Here is a 17,871-nt window from a genome sequence, read left to right as displayed (position 1 = left end):
TCTATTGAATGAATGAAAAGAGAATGTCTGAATTCATACTATTGAATAAGAAGTACACATTTTACCATAAAGTTAAATTAAGCATAATTATGGACAAGAAGTTCAGATATTGGCCTGGCACTGTGGCCACGCCTGTAATCCCAGCACTTTGGGAGGCCAAGGCAGGTGGATCACTTGAGGTCAGAAGTTCGAGACCAGCCTAACCAACATGGTAAAATCTCAGCTGTACAAAAAAATACACAGATCAGCTGGATGTGGTGGCGGGTGCTTGCAATCCCAGCTACTTGGGAGGCTGAGGCAGGAGAATCATTTGAACTCAGAAGGTGGTGGTTGCAGTGAGCCGAGATCACACCACTGCACTCTAGTATGGGTGACTGAGTAAGACTCAGTCTCCAAAACACAAAACAAAACAAAAAAACAAACAACAACAACAACAAAACCCCAGAAGTTCAGATATAGACAAATGATCCCTCAAAAGGAATTGATTAAAAAAAAAAAATTAAACAAAGTATGGTTTGAAAAAGAAACTTCTCCACTGTGGCTAAGTCCAGATTTCACATGTTACTGTAGCCTCCTCATCTTGCTGCTGTTTTTCTGAGTGTATCATGATAGTGAGTACTGAAATGCTGGCATTCTCATATTAGGGTCTTTATTCTTAGGATCTGCCTTTGCTCTCGTTCAGTTAGAGAGCGATTATGAAATAAACCACTCAAGTGGCCTTGCTTCTCTCCCACTATGTGCTACATAACATGTCTGTCAATCAGTACTTACTACCAAAATAACTTGCCTTTGAGATTTTTCTGTTCTGCAATCTGTCCCATGATTGTAAGGGGAAGGATTATATTCTGCTCCCTGGGGAGTAGTGCCCGGTGCGAAATTAGCTTCTTCATTGGGGTACAAGCTGAAAACACTATAATAGTTTCCGTGAAATACCATTCAGCATTTCCCCTTCGCTCTCACTCCCCAACCATAGAATTTTAGGGACTCCTTTAACCATTTCAAAACCATTGACTTGGGAGCTATCGAAGAATAAGGACTGTAGCCAGAGGATTTCAGCATTTAAAAACTTGGCAATAGAGCTGTTCAATGTAATGATCCAAGAAGGTCCTTAGGAGGCTGAAGAATTCTGAGGCCAAGGTTGAGATGTTATTATTTTTAAAGTAGCAAGATGTTGTTGTTTTTTATATTTTATCTTTATAATGTGGAAATAGCAGAAATCCTTTTCAGATGTAACCAGGATTTAAGAAAATTTGACAAACTTGCATCAATAAAAAGAAAGCCTGTTATTAAAGAGTTACACGGCCGAGTGCGGTGGCTCACACCTGTAATCCCAGCACTTTGGGAGGTCGAGGCAGGTGGATCATCTGAAGTCACGAGTTCAAGACCAGCCTGGCTGACATGGTGAAACACTGTCTCTACTAAAGATAATTAGCCAGGCATGGTGGCAGGTACCTGTAATCCCAGCTACTTGGGTGGCTGAGGCAGGAGAATCACTTGTACCCGGGAGGCAGAGGTTGCAGTGAGCCAAGATCGTGCCATTGCACTCCAGCCTGGGCACGAAGAGTGAAACTCCATCTCAAAAAAATAAAAAAATAAAAAGGAGTTATGGGCAGAAAATTACCTCCTTTAACTCATTCGACAAATGTTTACTCAGCATTTTCTATCACCATGACACTCTGCTGATTCTTTTCTATTTCAATAAAAATATTGAGCAATTATAACCAAGGAAAAGGTTTTAAGAAAGTAAATTTTAAGCAAGGTTTAGATATAAAGAAGTCAAGAGATGGAAAAGGATGCCATTTCACATCGCAGAAAAAGTTTAAATTTTAGAACCCAAACTGAGTCTCTCCTTGACACTGCCCTCTTGGTATTCCAGAGATTAATGCTAGGAACATTCTGGTGAGCCAACATTTCCCTCCTCATCTTGGATCCAGTTCCCAAACTCTGAATGGCACCACCTTGGCAAGTAGCAATGTCTCTAATTTTCTGTAAAAGATGCAACGTTGGCAATCCATTTTCTAGCAAGAGCAAAGAGAAAGGAAGAGGCCTTCACAAGTTGCATTTGATATAGGGGGAAGGGTGAGTGGTACATTTAAAGGTAAGAACTAAGGAAATTGAAGGTAACAAAATGTAAGGTCAATGGAAAGTCTTAAATCCCGAAAAGCCTTCAGTCCAAGACTCAACACAAGTTGAAGTCCCAGAAATCGAAGGAACTGGTTCCAACTCATGCTGAACTGTGGCAAACCTGGGGTGAGAAGTCATCCCAGCTCAGAATGTTTCTTCTTTTTTTGTCAAGAGTAATATTACAGACTGAGCGCATGAACAAAGCATCTTCCTTGGGATTTTAACATTGTGAGTGATCAAGGGTGCTCTTAAATAAGTTCCCCCAAGAAGCCCTAATGTTCCTCGGGGTGCATGACTGTACTAAGAGAATAAGAGTTTTCCTTAAGATCGACTTGCTGATGGACCATATCTAGGGCTAGAAATTTTCTTATGTGAACATAAGTGTTCAGGAGGGATATTGTTAAAACTGAAACCTAGCATAAAGAAGCAAAAGTATTTCAGTGAACCTCCTGCATTTTAGTTCAACACTGGCAGCAAGAAAACAAAACCACATTATCTAAGGCTCACGCCCAACTCTCTGAAGCCCCGTATGTGCTAGTTCCTGTGTGGTTTGCCTGCAGGCTGCAGGGCTGACTAGGGTTAGTTTGGAGGAGGGAGTAAGAGGTGGGGAGGAGGAGGCACAGTTAATGGATCTGTGAACTTGCACCCTCTTTCAGAGTGGTACATGGAAGACAGCACAAAGTGGATCCGTACTCTGAAATGCAGTAATTCTGATGCTTGAATTCGTCTTCCTTCTTGCCAGAAAGGATTCTAATAACTCGGCATCAAAGCCAAGACATAAATTCAACAAACCACTTCTCTTCCAAAAGGTATGTCATTATACAATATCTGTACATATATTTTATATGAGTTAATTAAAATGAATATCATTAGTTCTCTAAATACTGCTTTTAAGTCCCATCAGCTAATGTCTCTAAACCTTTTGCCGTGACAATGTTTGTGGTGATGGGATTTGACTTCTATCAAGTGAACTGGGAGAACGCTTGTTCCTTACCCAGTCCATAACACAAAAATCTCCACAAACTGGCTTCAGAAGCATCTCGGGGAAAGATTTTCGACCTTGGGATCACAGAGATAAAAATTCTACTTCACCATGGTCAGGATTTAATCCAAATTGGAAGGGGTTGGAGGGGGTGGTAGAGGGCTGAGCAGTGATGGATGAACACCAGCACTCTGAGATCAGGATTTCTCCCTTTGCTTAAATTTCTAGTTCTGTTTGCATTTTTGTTACCTATACAAAGAACACCAGTTTTCATTCCTTTACAAAAAAGAAGACTTTATGTTGAAGTGTATTTTGGAAGGGTATTGTCTCTCTTTGTACTAGCCGTTAGGCTCCATCCCTGTGACTGTCTCTGGTTTAGGCATCCAGTCTGAAGTTAGCTGCTTTGTGTTCTTTGTCCTAACTCTTCCTGAACATGAGGATTGAACATACCAACCAACGGTTTCACTAATTTAAAATGTATCATATTGCGCTGACAGGTATACTGTCAAAAAAAAATTACCGTATTTACCTACCTGGAATTAGGCCTTCTTAATAAGGTATATGCAACATAATTTGCACACTATTGAACATATACATCCCTAGATAAACTAGGAGAGGGAAATGTTTTAGATCTAAACATCCAATAGGAAAAATTTCGTGTGCTCTCGTTACGTTATCCGAGGATGGGAAACTTCAGGTCGAAGAATCTTTTGTTCTATGCAGCAACGTTTGTCATTAACGGTTTAGTTCTTTAGTGGGTCCTTTTTGTTTCTTATTTTTGGTTTCAGAAAGAGCATTCAGCAGAAGTTACTCTCCTTTAACAATCCAGTATTGTATATAAAACTTTATAAAATAATTTTATAGTGATCCTCTTTACAAAACCATCTGCTATTAAATAAGGAACACTGTGTAAATAGAGGACCACCTAAGTATATTTAATTTTCAAATTTGAAAAATATCTGACTCATACCCTTTTTTGTTTTTTTGTAAAAGAGAGGTGGCCCTATATTATTGAATAAAACTGCTTTTTTAGATTAAACTTGGAGTGTCTCCCATGTGGTAAACTGAAACCTTATTCTCCCCAAATTGTAATAGATTTTATCTTTTTAAAAAATGACTTTACTGAAGCAGAGGAGAAAGAGATGATCAATCTATTCAATATGAAGAAATATTTCTATTGCTAATACAATATCCTTTTGAATATCTCCGACGTCTTAGGCCTGGTGAAAATCCCTTTCAATTGTTCTGTCTACCTCGTAGGGATGTTGTAAGAATAAATGAGTTAACATAGATATGAAGTGCCTTAGGAAAAATGCACTATAAAAATGCAAGACAATGTCATCATTAGTTATTTCTTTGACTCTTGATCATTTTCTTCCAACTTCTTATACAAAATGTCTCTTACTTATTTCCTGAAGCCATCTCTTTTAGAACTATTGCTTTCCAGAAGAGCTGAAAATGATCCTAGTTCCAACATATTTATTGATTCCCAGATAATAACACCCACTGGTGTTGATGACTGACAGGGTTCATGCCTAAACTTGAGTAGAACTTGCCCTTTTTTCCTGGATCAAGAAAAGTCTGCAGTCGTTCGAAAAATGTGTCAGTAAGTGTGATTCCATCAGGATTTCTTAAATAAGTAACGGTTGCTGCTGGATAATCCTGGGGGCAGATTATTCATTTTTGTGCCCCTATAAAACAAACTCAAAACTTGTTCAAGAATCTTTATAAGTTGTTTGAATCAAACAATAGGGTCGATAGGTCCCCATTTTGTCCTTTTGAGGTATTTGCCCAGCGTACCTTGGTCTGTAAAGAAATAGCACAGCCTTGGCTGGGTGCGGTGGCTCATGCTTATAATCCTAGCACTTTGGGAGGCCGAGGTGGGCGAATCTCCAAAAATAAATAATAATAATGATAATAACACAGTCTCAGGAGTCTTTTTTTTTTTTTTTTTGAGACAGGGTCTCACTCTGTCACTCAGGCTAGAGTGCAGTGGTGCAATCATAGCTCACTGCAGACTCAACTACCTTGGGCTTAGTGATCCTCCCACTTCAGCCTCTCAAGTAGCTGGGACTACAGGTGCACACCGCCACACCTGGCTAATATTGTATTTTTAGTAGAGACAGAGTTTTGCCATGTTGCGCCGGCTGGTCTTGAACTCCTGAACTCAAGCAATTCGCCTGCCTCAGCCTCCCAAAGTGTTGGGATTACAGGTGTGAACCACCGCACCAGGCCTGCCCTTTCTTTTCCACTTAAAAATTCTTAAGAAAGCATGGCCCTGTTTAACAGATAAGCATTTTACAAACATTTATCGATCAATTACTATATGCCAGGCCTGGCGCTACGCACCAAGTCCTCTTCAACAGTGTTAACGTTAAGTGTCAATAAACTTGAGTCAGTAGGAGTTCAGTAAATAATTTTTAAAGATTTTCTTTTTAAATATGCATTTATAAACAAAAATTTTAGAGAATTAAACTATCACAAAGTACATGATGATAAAAGTCTTACATGCTCTCCAAAGAAAATGTTAAGATGTTCCTTAAGAAGACAGTGAAGAACGGCTGGGCACAGTGGCTCACACCTGTAATCCCAGTCCTTGGGAGGCCAAGGCAGGCAGATCGTCTGAGGTCAGGAATTGGAGACAAGCCTGGCCAATACACTGAAACCCTGTCTCTACCAAAATACAAAAATTAGCCAGGCATGATCGCAGGTGCCTGTAATCCCAGCTACTTGAGAGACTAAGGCACGAGAATTGCTTGCACCTGGGAGGCAGACGTTTCGGTGAACTGAGATCGTGCCACTGCACTCCAGCCTGGTCAACAAAGTAAGACCCTGTCTCAAAAATAAAAATAAAAAAGAAAAGATAGTGAGAAAATAACTGAACATAAAACATAAAGAAAAGTTGAAATATTAGTACTCACTATCTACGTTCAACGATTGCTAACTTTTTGCCATATTTGTTCCATCTATACCTATTTCTCTCTGAATTACTTGTAAGTTGCAGATAAAATACTTCACTCTGAAATAATTCAGTACTCATCTAAGAATAAAGGCATTCCTCTATCTAACCACAATACCATCATTAGGCCTAAGAGGATAAACAGTAAGTCGTTAATATCACCTGATAGCTAGTGCAGATTTAACCTTCCCCATTTGTCCCCCCAAATGTCTTCTATACCATTTTTTTTAAAAAATCTAATTTTTAAAAATAAGAACATATTTTGCAGTTGGGTCTCATGCTTCTTTCTTCAACATTGGATGTTTTTAAAGATTAAGCCAGTTCTCTTGTACCAGGTCCCAGTTTCTGAATTTGTTGTTGCCTCATGGTTAATTTGTTCCTCTACCTACTTTATTTCCTGTAAGCTCCAAGTTAGTACTAAAAGCATGATTTGATTTTGATTGAACATTTTTTGCAAGGTACCACTGGGTGCTCCATATTGCATCTTATCAGGAGGTACAGAATGCCAGGTTGTTCCACTGTGTGTGATGCCAAGTTTGTTCAGGGCTTGAGGTTGTGATCTTGCTCAGGGAATCTCTTGTTGTAAAGGCACTTTTTCACCCTTTGCAATTAGCAAGTAGTCTCAGGGGGTATCTCAAAGTGTATCTCATAAACACGTTGGCACTGTGGCAATATCCTATTTCTCGACAAACTGTCACCCAGTGACTTTAAGTAATAATCTTTGCCTCAATTGATTATCTCACTGGAGTTCATATATATTTTTAATACACTTTGAAGATGGAATCGACATGCAAATTCTTCATGATCAGCAGCAAGAGCAACTGGAAATATTTATTGAGTGCATAAGTTCAGGTAATAATAATAATAGTAGATAACGTTTATTGAGTGCTTGCTGTGGAGCCAAGACAGCCTCGGGGTGAGCCCAGTGTTTCACTTACTAAGCGAGTGAACTGGGACAAGTTATTCTTTTTGTGCTTCAGTTTCTTAAGCTATAGAATGGGATTAATAATGGTGCCTATCTTGTGGGATTGTTCTGAAGAGTAAATGATTTATACATGTAAAGTTCCTAAAACAGTGCCTGTTATTACTGTTATTTGCCAAGCATTGTTCTAATACTTTGTAGGTACTAACTCATCTACTTCTCCTAATGGTGCAGTGAAGAAAGTGCTAATATTACCCTTTTTTCACAATGAGGAAACTGAGGTACAGAGAGGTCTAGTACGTTGCACAAGGTCACTTAACTAGTACCTGCTGGAGCGGGGATTTGAACCCAGGCTGTCTGATTCCTGAGCACTCTCTCTGATGACGGGCACATGCAGTGAGGAGTGGTACAAGTGGAGCTGATTGGAAGTAGCCCTCACACACACCCAAACTTGCAGTTATTGAAAATCCAGGAGGTTGCCACCCAAACACATTTAAGGTTTCATTCATCTGAATAAGAACAGCATTCCACTAAACACAGATAAGTACTCTTATTACATTTACATAGCTTAAGGCTCTGTACAAGAAACCTTCAACATGAAATACTTGGAACTGCAAAGAGTAGGAGAACTATGAAGTAATAGGGGGGAAAATAACCCTGAAAGGAGCAATACAAGAGGGGAGTTATGAGACCTGGGACCTCAGAGCCTCGGGGTGGAAGATGATATTTTGATATAATTAGGAGGGAAAAAATTCCTCTCATTTTTCACATTCCTGTACTGTATAAGATTTTATCATGAAAGCACAAGAGTATAAGCCATTGTCAGATTTATTAAAGGCCACAGTGGATTTCCTTAGGAGACGATGGATGACTCTTGTTAGTAGGTAACTTCCCTGGTTGGTTATCTCATGCACTCAGATATTCCATAAGTCAGCCTGTGGCTTCTGAAACTGTATTGAGAAAAAGCTGTATAAACGAGGTATTGGTCCATGCTCCTAAATTAGCATTACAAAAGGGTTCCACCGCGGGGGGTAGAATCTTATCCACTCCTTCAGTGGCCATTACGGAAAGCTCTCCAGTGTACTTTTCTAAAGAGAACTAAAAATAAATACGAAGAAAAAAATCCAGCATTAATAATGGTTCTTTTTTTGCATTTCTAACACAGTCATTGCCAAATTGGTTCTGCCTTTTTATGTTTTTTAATGAAAAGCAGCCTAATTGATCAATTGGTCATGAATAATACTTTTCCATTTGTTTTTCTCCATACTCCCCAGCCTTCGAGAACCACCGGCTTAATGTGTCGGCCTACAAATGGTTCATGATTTGTGTCTTTTATCTAGTGCTTTATGCGAAAATATTAGAAACAAACTGCTGGGAACTCAGTAGGAACTCAGTAAATAATAAGTAGATAGTTCTCTTGTTAAATATGATTTTAAAGAAACTCTTTCTAAATAACTAGGAAATATTACAAGGGAGGTACAAAGTGGGGTGGAAAGCCTTGTAATTTGAAATTTCTGTTCATCATTTTATAGGTCACAGAGTTTAACCCTTTATAAAACAAAATGTAAAGTCTGATAGCTGAAAAGGCTGTCCTCCCCTAAACAGATTTGTTTGAAAATATAGATCATTAAATCGGTAAGACTAGCAGGAGAATCTCAACCATACATTGAGACAACTAAGAAAATTGTCTAAATCTAATACTTTATATCAGTACTTTAAATTGACCATAAATATGCTGATATCCATAGCACATATGTTCATAAATCACCTGGTGTCCATCCATGTATCCTCAATAGGAAAAATTTTCTTTCTCTAGAGTTATTGTACACTGATCCTGATGGAGCTTTAAAAAGAGTTGCCGTGCAGGCTCAGTGACTTTGGGAGGACAAGGTGGGAGAATTGCTTGAGCCCAGGAGATTGAGACCAGCCTGGGCAACATGGTGAGGCCCCATCTCTACAAGATATTCTTTTAAAAAATAGCCAGGCCCAGTGGCCCGCACCTGTAGTCCAAGCTACTCCAGAGGCTGAGGCAAGAGTATCCCTTGAGCCCAACAGGTCAAGGCTGCAGTAAGCCATGTTCACACCACTACACTCCAGCCTGGGCAACAGAGCGAGATCCTGTCTCAAAAGATAAATAAGTAAATAAAAAGAGTTATCATTATCTTGTTTGATCTGGCTGTGATCTTTGAGGTAGATAGACCACAGATTTTACCTCTGATTCTGCAGAGTGGGAAAAGCAAGGCTTGGAGAGTTTCCGGGACTTGCTCAAGGTAATTTGCTAATGTCTGCGGGGACTTAGCACCAAGCCTGTCACGCTGTAGCCTGGGCCCCTTCCACAACACTGGTCCAAACACAGGATTCTGGAGATGCAGGAGCCCTTGCTGGGCTTCTGGAAAGCTGAATTCTGGCTCTGCCAGAAGCTACCCACGTGATCTTAAACAAGTCACCTAACTTCCCTGAGCTTCAGTTTCTTCCTCAGTCAAGTGAGAGGTTAGACTGTGTGTTCTCTGAAGCCCTTTGATTTTCTGCGGAAAACTGCCTAATCCCACTGGGTCTGAGAACAGAGGGAAATGATCTTTTCTGCCATAGATGGCAAGACCCTTCACCCAGCATAAGAGCTGGCATCTAATTCTTAACGGATTCCCTTGCAATGTCCAAGTCCCATCAGAAACTACAAACATCTCAATAGTACCTCTGTGGGCTGCTTGGGTGTCATGCTGCTGGGTGCCTCACTTGCTGCAGGGCTGACTGTCCGCAGCAATTATACTCTAACCCTGTGCTCTGCATCGGGCAGACATCCCATGAGATTTTATTATCCCTCTTGGGTAGTTCAGGGAGTCATATGGAAGTAAATAATGCTGATGGACTTATTTTGGGCTGATAGACCCTTATCCTTCTAAAGAGGTTATACCTTTCAAAAGGCACAAAACCTTCTCCTTGATTTTTCATTACGAACAGTTATATCCTTGAGTGTCCCAGAATTGTTCTTGGAAGTCGGAGACTCACAAGAGGGCCTGCAGCTGTGAGTGCAGAAGTCCTGAGACTAGGGGAGGACATCACCACTCTCCCTTGGCCTTTGGAGTCATCCAAGCTAAGGGCTAATATTTGTGATTAACAGGTGTTGATAGGAAATTGGGGTCCTGTGTCTCAGTCTTTCTGTGCTTCGAATTTTCTAAGTGTACTTCAGGCTGGCAAGTGGAGTTAGATCAACTTCTTACGGAGAGTATCATCTGCTCCGTACCGTGTCAGGTCACTGGACTGTGGGAGGTTATACTGACTGGTGATGAGAGTGACAGAGCATGAGCTTGGCTCCTGTATTCTGTGTTCTCTGCTCAGCCTCACAGATGACTCACTGTGCCTCACCGACTCCTCTGTCCTCGAGTGAAATTATGCCATTTTTAACCCACTACACAAGAGACTTTCGAAGATTCATGGGTTGCTACCCCCAACAGTGTCTCCTGTGTACAACGCAGAACATGATGCTTTCTTATGTAAACGAACTCATTTTGTGGAATTTTTATTTCCTAGATCAATATTTTTAAATAAAAGACTGCTAATTCGTTTTATAAACCAGGTACTGTAAGATGTTATGAGTTGACACTTGGTACCCTGTAAGTATCCAAATAATCAAAGAAGAAGAAAGTGTGAGGTCAAGGAATCCCCCAGCTGAAAAGAAATTCCCAATACCTGGAACAAAAAAGACTGAGCTTTTAGAGAGCAGACTTTGCTTTTCTCCAGCTTAGTTCCACAACTTCCATTTTTAAATGTAAGATGTAAGGGAGATTTACAATACAGCCTACTTTGTCAGCTCGTATCATTTCATAAAGTGAAGGGTCAATTAGGTGTTATTATCATCAAGAGAGCATGCGGTAATGCTCCGTCTTGTAGATGCTGTAAAAATTACCTGTCTGATTACTTTAATTTATCTTTTGGCTACTGTCTGTAGAAATTCCCTCAGTCCCTAGCTCACAGGTATGCAGATGTACTGAGAACATTTAGGGAAATAAAAGCAAAAAAGTATATAATTGGGTCCTTTCCCCTAAGGAATGAACGGTGTATTTGGGAAACTAGGACAGACAAACGAACAAAAAAATGCTGCCACAATGCAAAACTCCTGATGAGGAGATTAAAAAACGGCTCAAGATGGAGATTTTTAGAAAGGACTTCTTGAAGGAGGTGCATCTGTAGGCTGAGAGAGATGGTTTAGCAAGCAGGCATCAATGCATCCACAAAGCTTTATACTTCAAGGAAATCATAAGGGAAACAGGGTCTTCTTTGCTGAAGATCTGTTTATTTTGCAAACAACAAAGAGTTAGAAGGGCCTTGTGAAGTTTCCGTGGCGAATCCAGAAACTAAACTTCTGCCACTGGCAACTACCTCAAGATCTTTTCCCAAATAGCCTGCTCTTCTCCTGCTTCCAATCATGTCCCTCAAAGTCTTCTTTTTCAAGCATAAATATCCTTAGTTCTTGTAACCACTCCTCCTATGAGGCAGTTTTGCATGCTGCCATTATTTTAAGCACTCGCCTCTGATTGGACTCTAGTGTAGGGCCTCTCCTAAGTCAGGGGGCTCAGAATGGAGCTATGCTCTCCAGGAGTGATCTGAGGATGCAGAACACCATGGGGTAGTTGCCTCCCTTGATCTGTAGCCTATACTTCTATTAATATGGCCCATGATTGCATGAGCCCTTTTGGCATCCATGTCACACTGCTGACTCATACTGAAATTCTGGTCAACTAAAACCCATGAGTTCCCATGCACTACTACTAAGCCAGATCTTTTTTTCTTTCTTTTCTTTCTGCCTTTTTTTTTTTTTTTTTTTTTGAGACGGAGTCTCGCTCTGTCACCCAAGCTGGAGTGCAGTGGCATGATCTCGGCTCACTACAACCTCCGCCTCCTGGATTCAAGTGATTCTCCTGCCTCAGCCTCCTGAGTAGCTGGGACTACAGGTGAGCACCACCAGGCCCAACTAATTTTTGTATTTTTAGTAGAGACGGGGTTTCACCATGTTGGTCAGGCTGGTCTCAAACTGCTGAACTTGTGATCCGCCTGCCTGGGCCTCCCAAAGTGCTGGGATTACAGGCATAAACCACCGTGCCCAGCCAGATCTTTCTTATTCTGTACTTACACTGTTGATTTAAGAAAAAAAAATCCCAGGACAGAGTATGAGAAGTCATTTATTTCTATTCCACTTGATCATTTTGATAACAACTTCTCCAAATCTTTCAGAGCTAGACTATTAGCTTCCCCTCCCTGCAGGTGAGTACTTACCTGCTGGTGCAGCTAATCTTATGATGGATCTCTGGCCTCTAAAGGGCCAGAACTTCATTGTCTCCTTCCTATCCATAAATTCTCTGCAAACCTGGACGAATCTGCATCCTTAGACAAACTAGTGGGCCTCAATCTTCCTAAGTAAGATAGGAATAAGTGTGAATGACTATTTCCTCCCTGCAGTGAGGATATGCAACAATGAGTTCGATGTCTGCAAAACCCTAAGGAAATGTCACTCAGAGGCAGCATTAGACGAGGGGAGAAAAAGTTTATTTTAGGCTCTCAGCAGCTTTCGGAAGACTCGATTATCCTAATCACTACACATGAAAGTTAATGACCTCATTTTTGCAGACGTTTTAAAAATATGCTGGATTATCTGATTTTTGGTTGTAGTAACATCATGTGATGGTCAGTATCATTTTACACCTTATTTGTAATGTGAGCAAGTGCCATAAAGTATATCTGCAAGACTCGTTTACAATGACTCTCTTCCCTCCATCCCCTCCCCCAGCCCCATCCTCAACCCTACCCTCTTCCGTTTGTAATACGGGACTACAAAGATCTTGAGTTTAGGTTTCCGTCAGACTTTTGGAAACCTCTAAAAGACTTACCAAGCTAGCTTAGAAGTTCGTAGGCTTTCATCCCTGCCAGCGCAGAGAGCTCACAAGTAACTTGTATAATATTTATAATTTCAAGCTAATAGAAATGTCATATTTCAAAACACATCCCTGAGAGCAGTTTTTTTTGTTCCTTATAGAAAGGTGCAGGGAACATCCAAATTTTTCTAGCCTGCTGTTCTAATAAGTATTGTGATGTTGCTCTTGTGACCCTATAATTATTAATTTTCCAATAGCCCCTCCCTGACCTTTCACGTGATTTTTAATCCAGGGCCTGGGCACTTGTAGCAGAGTGTGATCCTAGAACCAGCAGCAGCCGGCACCACCAGGGAGGCTGTTAGAAGTGAGGATCTCAGGCCCTGCCTCAAACCTATTGAATCAGAATCTTAACTATGAAAAAATTCCCCTGGTGATTCTTATGCACAATAAAATCTGAGAAGAACAGATCTAGAGTGAAGGGATTTTCACCCCCATTTTACCCACTGTAGACCTTGTATTGTGATACAAACCTTACAAACTTCCATTTGGTGTTTATTAAAAGGTTAGAGACCTTAGTTAAAATGTTACCAGATTCAAATGTTCTGTTTATACATTCTGCTAGTTAACTGGCTTTAAAATACTCTTGTCGACCAGGCATGGTGGCTCACGCCTGTAATCCCAACACTTTGGGAGGCCACAGTGGGAGGATTGCTTGAACTCAGGAGTTTGAGGCCAGCCTGGGCAACGTAGCAAGATCCCATCTCTACAAAAAATTAAAAATTAGCCAGGTATGGTTATGCATGCCTGGAGTCCTAGGTACAGGAGGCTGAGGCAGGGGGATCACTTGAGCCCAGGATTTTGAAGTTGTAATGAGATATGACTGAGATACTGTACTCCATCCAGCCTGGGTGACAGAGTGAGACCTTGTCTCCAAAACAAAAAAGTACCCTTGCCTTTCTGGGTTCTTGTGGAGCAGGGGTTCTCCCCCACCCCCATCAGGGACATTTGGTAATGCCAGGAAACATTTTTTGTCACAATTTGCGGGGAGAGGACCTACTGGTGGGTAGAAGCCAGTGATGCTATTCAGAATCCTACAGTGCACAGGATGGCCCCCACAACAAGGACTTAACTGGCCCCAAATGTCAATAGTGACAAGGTTGGAAAACACCAGTGTATGATTTATAAAGACTCAGATGTGCAACCATAAACCATAGAACACTATAGGAAAAGAGAGTCATGTGGCATGTCACTATATGACCAGGCAAAGAACAAATAGACCGGCAGTGGCCGGAGTGACGGTGGTGGGGTTATGAGGGGCAGGGAATGGAAAATCCAGCCACAGATGAAAGGAGACATCTAGGACCACTGCCAAGTGGTACTCCGTGCACAAAGGCAGTCAGCTTTAGAGGACAGGGCTAAAAGGCTGGGCACGGTGGCTCACACCTGTAATCCCAGCACGTTGGGAGTCCAAGGCAGGTGGATCATCTGAGGTCAGGAGTTTGAAACCAGCCTGGCCAATGTGGTGAAACCCCGTCTCTACTAAAAATACAAAAATTTGCTAGGCATGGTGGCGGGCGCCTGCAATCCCAGCTACTCAGGTGACTGAGGTGGGAGAATCGCTTATACCTGGGAACTGGAGGTTGCAGTGAGCAGAGATTGCACCACTGCACTCCAACCTGGGCGACAGAGTGAGACTCCATCTCAAAAAAAAAAAAAAAAAAGAGGACAGGGCTAATGTTCAGAGACTGAACACCAGGTGTGAGCTCCGGGAGGGGTGGGAGGAAGTGTGGGAGAAATAAAGAGAGAGAGAGAGAGAGAGAGAGAGAGAGAGAGAGAGAGAGAAGGCTTCAGTTCTAGAGTGGATACCAGGTATGATCTCAAAATCATGTTAGACGTGGAAAACAAGAAAGAATTTCAGTTATTAGCATAGGAGTACACCGGCAGATTTCAGGTAAATCCAGTAAGATGAAGACTCAGGAACAAGGCAGAATCCTGCTTGCTAGAACTGGGATGCCTCAGAGCCAGGCCAGCAGCAGGCATGACCCCATGCCAAGTCAGCCAAGTGTTCAGCTAGAGTGAGCTTCTTAAATCCCTCCCAACGGAGAAGAGGCTTAGTGCTGAGTCTACAGCACGGTTGACTTGCAGGAAGGGGTCAAGGGCTCCCAGCTATGGAGAAAGGTAGACCAGAAGTAAGCCAGGTCCTGACAGTGGCCACTGAAAAATCACGGGATAAGAAATGGAATAGAACTCGAGAAGTCCTCTGGGGTCATTCCCCTACTGCAGGGTGCACCTAAATCATTTCAGAAAGATTATCTGCTCTTCAACTTTAACATTTTCAGAGGAAGATTTCTTAAGGACTGGTGGATGCCTTATAATCCATCGAAGTCAAAACTTCTTCCCCATTTCTAATCCTAAACACCTCTTCCTGGGATGTAAAGTGAGTGTCTTTCATCCCACCCTGCACACAATGTGATTTCTAACGTTAGGTAATGATAAACTGTCCTCTGCAACTGCCAAGCACAGCCACCCCTTTTCCAGGCTAAAGCATCTCAATTCCATTAGCGTGTTGCCCTGAGAGTCTCTCCCCGACCTTTTAATCCCCTCATTATCCTCTGGACCTGCTCCAAGCCTTGCCTGCTTGAGATAGTTACCACCAAGTATGTATTTGTTAAATGGAAGCTATGTGCAGACTGCCCTTTTGCCATGGAACACAAAGAAGGAGGAATATAAAAGAATATACACAGTTTTGTTGGTTTTTATTAGTCTCTCTCCTCTCTCTCCAAGGAGTTGTCAATCTTTTCTGCACTTATAGTCTAGTTGGAGCACTAGTCCTCAGGCTAAATTCCACCAAAATATTTTGGTTGTTCAGCAAACGCTTTCACTGTGACCCTCACCTAAGAACAATAGAGTACACCGTCAAATGGGATAGCTGTAATGTGAATTTAGCTCCAAATAAAACTAGGATAAATGCATTTGTTCAGTTCCAGAGAAGGCATCATACTGTCCTGTGGATTTCATTTCAAATGAGCTGCAAAACGAAGTTCTTTTCCATGGAAGGGATTTACTCAACTGAATTCACTCACTTTGCTGTAACTGGATTAATCTCATTTCACATCGTGTCTCTAAGTAGAAAAGTAAACTGATTGACAGCAGGCTAAGTGGATATGTTGATGCATCCAACATCAATGAGATTTATTCCAAGTAGATTGCAACCAGAAAATGGTGTCCTGGTTGTTTTTGCTTCTATAAAGCAGTCGCAAAAGTGCACCACTTTCGTACTCGATCTGAAAAACAGTTTATCAAAGTTACAATAGATGAGGTGTTGTGGGATGTGACAGAACGTACGTACGTCAAATGAAATGAGCATTTCTACCTTCCCAGATCTTGAAACGGTCTTTTGCCTCCCCAACCTTATAAAAAGAATCATTTTAGGCCAGGCATGGTGGCTCACACCTGTAATCCCAGCACTCTGGGAGGCTGAGACAGGTGGATCACTTGAAGTCTGGAGTTCAAGACCAGCCTGGCCAACATGGTGAAACCCCATCTCTACTAAAAATGCAAAAATTAGCTGGGTGTGGTGGTGGGTGCCTGTAATCCCAGCTACTCAGGAGGCCGAGGCAGGAGAATCGCTTGAACCCGGGAGGTGAAGTCTGCAGTGAGCCGAGATCATGCCACTACACTCCAGCCTGGGCAACAAAGTGAGACTCCGTCTCAAAAGAAAAAAAAAAATCATTTTATTCTATCCGCATGTTCTGAAAGCCACCCTTTTGTATTTTTGAGTTGAGTTTCACAGGGCACTGCTCAAGGTAAACACCTAGTCCCACTTGTGGTTGAGCAGGCATTGACCCCACACTGGCTCCCTGCCAGCACACCGCCCTGGAGCGACCCACCACCCTGTACCTTGCTCCAGCTTCTGCTTTCTGCAGCACACTCTTTCTTCTCTCTCTTCTGCATCACTCTGCATTTCCAAAACCACAATCGTGTCAATCTCTCGGGACTCTCAATCTCTGTCTATGCTGATGCCCTCTCCTTTGTCTCTCCCAAATTGCTGACTTTATTCCAGTCTCTGCTTCTAACGCAATAAGACTGCTATTGGAAATTTTTTTTTCTGATTCTATAGCTGGCAGTTTCTATAAGCAGAAGTTACTTTGAAAGGAAAGAACTTGTGGAGATGAGCCTGGGGTGTCACAGGGCTGTTACATGGATCAAATGTAATAATATGTATCAAAAAGCAATTTGTAAACTGTAACATGCTCTCCAAAAGTAAATTATTACTGTATTATATGACCTTAGGGTTTAAAAAGCAGCTGGATGATATGTAAAAGTTCAAGGCTCAGTAGCATCATTGGAAAAGAAAATTAGAAGATGGGGAGGGGCATGGACGCTTCCATCAGTAAGCTAGGGGCCTCTTAACATTTTTTCCAGCCAAAGCACACCCATTTAGCTGAGAGCGTACACTCTGTTCTGAGGACTGCCTGCTCACCATTCTGGACCTAAGTCCTTCCCTCTTGATTAAGCTCCCCCATCCCTCTCATCGCCACCTTCCCAAATCCTAGCCGACCCCAAGGGCTAACCCCCAACCCACCCTCCTTTCCCAGCTCTGCCCCAGATGAAGTGAATCTCTTTCTCTCCCGCATTCAGTCTTATGTTAGAATTATTTATGTGGGCATTGATCTTCCTGGATTGACTGTGACCTGCTGAAGGCAGCGGTGGTCCTGGCATCTGCCGCAGCCACCTCCCCCAGCAGCTCTTCATCACCTCCGTGAATGGAAGTGAATGGAAGGAACAGCTCAATTAGGATGACAGAGGATCAAGGAGAGGATTCCATGGACCCAAAACATCCTGCAGAAAGACTGTGTCCCCAGAGGTTGGTCTCCAATTTGGAAAAATTCCTGCCTGAGCAACTGTAGGACCCCTCTGAAATGATACAGGATCTGTTAAACAGACTGGTAAAAACCCTCAGTAATGAGATGGTTATTATTATTCTCTGTACTTTTCTGTACATTTAAAATGTTTT

The 17,871-nt window shown here is 41.8% G+C and overlaps 1 protein-coding gene across 2 annotated transcripts in view; it reads left to right on the top strand.

The window, feature by feature from the left end:
- The first annotated feature begins 2,599 nt into the window (after positions 1-2,599).
- The window catches only part of GRAP2 (GRB2-related adaptor protein 2), a 69,962-nt gene continuing 54,690 nt past the window's right edge, over positions 2,600-17,871 (top strand). Inside the window, exons 1-2 of one of the 2 annotated variants that reach the window (XM_011978814.1) lie at positions 2,600-2,702; positions 2,781-2,933. The gene's annotated coding sequence lies outside the window, so the exon portion shown is untranslated. Of the gene's footprint in view, positions 2,934-17,871 lie in introns of both variants that reach the window. The other variant, XM_011978812.1, reaches the window with a different exon arrangement.

This window comes from Mandrillus leucophaeus, unplaced genomic scaffold, assembly GCF_000951045.1.
Source record: "Mandrillus leucophaeus isolate KB7577 unplaced genomic scaffold, Mleu.le_1.0 Scaffold2, whole genome shotgun sequence".
NCBI classification, from domain to species: domain Eukaryota; kingdom Metazoa; phylum Chordata; class Mammalia; order Primates; family Cercopithecidae; genus Mandrillus; species Mandrillus leucophaeus.
The sequence above is the reverse complement of the archived record's forward strand: the minus strand, read 5'-3'. Positions and strand labels throughout refer to the sequence as shown.